This window comes from Pleurodeles waltl, chromosome 7 (assembly GCF_031143425.1).
Source record: "Pleurodeles waltl isolate 20211129_DDA chromosome 7, aPleWal1.hap1.20221129, whole genome shotgun sequence".
Lineage (NCBI taxonomy): Eukaryota > Metazoa > Chordata > Amphibia > Caudata > Salamandridae > Pleurodeles > Pleurodeles waltl.
This window is the reverse complement of record NC_090446.1, coordinates 24,487,217-24,488,836: the sequence shown is the minus strand read 5'-3', so window position 1 is coordinate 24,488,836 and position 1,620 is coordinate 24,487,217. Positions and strand designations below refer to the sequence as shown.

The 1,620-nt window shown below is 40.6% G+C and overlaps 1 pseudogene; it reads left to right on the top strand.

Annotated features, from left to right (window-relative positions):
* The first annotated feature begins 452 nt into the window (after positions 1-452).
* On the top strand, positions 453-1,195 carry LOC138246745 (olfactory receptor 5AR1-like; annotated as a pseudogene).
* Positions 1,196-1,620: the final 425 nt, after the last annotated feature.

The following is a 1,620-nucleotide window of genomic DNA, read 5'->3' as shown; positions in this document are numbered from 1 at the left end:
GACTGCACCAATTTGTATCTTTTGAATCTCTGTAATTTTTATTTACAGCATAGTCAACTAATTCCAATTACAAACTCTATGCAACATTTGATGTCTTATGAGTAATTTGTGGCATCTGAATGTCTACCTAGCTCATTTCCATGATCTTTGCAAGGCATATAGATTGTTGTACACCTACACTTTAAGTTCTTTAACACTTGAATGTCCCCATTAACAGAATCTCTAAACTTATGCAATACTCAGTCTTATAATGTTTATATTCTTTCGACTCAAATTGTGTTCCACGATCTAAAGTCTGCAGAGCATATGGAAAACCAAACAATCATGACGGAATTCTTAATTGTGGGTTTTTCGCGGTTAGCCCAGATCTGAAGACAGTCCTTTTTGCAGTGTTCCTGCTTGTTTACATTTTAATGCTGTGTGGCAATCTCGTGATCATTGTGCCAGTATTTATGGACCTTCGACTGAAAACTCCAATGTACCTCTTTCTCCAGGACCTGTCCTTTCTAGACATCGTTTGCACTTCTGTCACTTTCCCCAAACTGCTAGCAATTTTTGGGAACAAAAGCAGGACTATTTCCTTTAGTGGGTGCATTTCCCAAATGCGTTTCTTCCTATCTTTCACAAGCACAGAATTCGACCTTCTTGCAGCCATGGCTTATGATCGCTATGTGGCATGTCACCCTTTATGATACACCGTCATCATGAACAAGAAATCCTGCATTCTGCTAGTAGCTCTTTCATGGGTGCCTGGTTTTCTAGACAATGTACCCCATGCTGTCTTGGGGTCCCAGTTGTCTTTGTGTGGCTCAGATGTCATCAGACACTTCTTCTGTGATCTCACTGCCCTAATGAAGCTGTCCTGCAGTGATACACATGCTGTTGAAACTCTGATTTTTGCTGAAGGTGTATTTGCTGGGATGATCCCCGTTGTGCTAACTATTACCTCTTATGTCTATATCATCCGTGTAATACTAAAAATCCATTCTGTGAGGGGAGACTCAAGGCATTCTCCACCTGCACTTCCCACCTGACCGTTGTGATTGTCTTCTGTGGTGCTGTTATCTGTATGTATGTGCGTCCTGCATCCTCCTATTCATTAGAACAAGACACATTGTTTTCTGTCCTCTACACTGCTTTTATTCCAATGTTTAATCCTCTGGATAATATAGCCTTGAATGTTTTCAACCTCTGAATGGGTACTTTGAAGAAAGCAACACACTCAAACATTTAGTTGGAGGGAATCCACTGTTCTGCACCCCAATAGTATTGCTGTCTTTAAGAAAGAGGCCAGTGAGCAGTCAACGAAAATGTTAGGGTACGACAAATGAGGACTGCAAAAAAAAAGTGTGGCATAGTGGGCTCATAATTGATTATTTGGGAGGTATTCAAGTTTAATATGAGGAACAGCCTTACAAGTTATATGAAAAGACATTTCAGATGTCAACAAAGAGAAGTGTCTTGAGGACAAACTCATTGGTTGTGGTAGAATTCACCACTCATTGAATCACAGATTCTTAGAAGCACACAACACCACTGTGCTAAACTCTCTAATGGGGAGGGTAGTGGGGATAGCCTTGTTGGCATCACAAAGCAGAGTATATCAGTTGGGTAACAGGA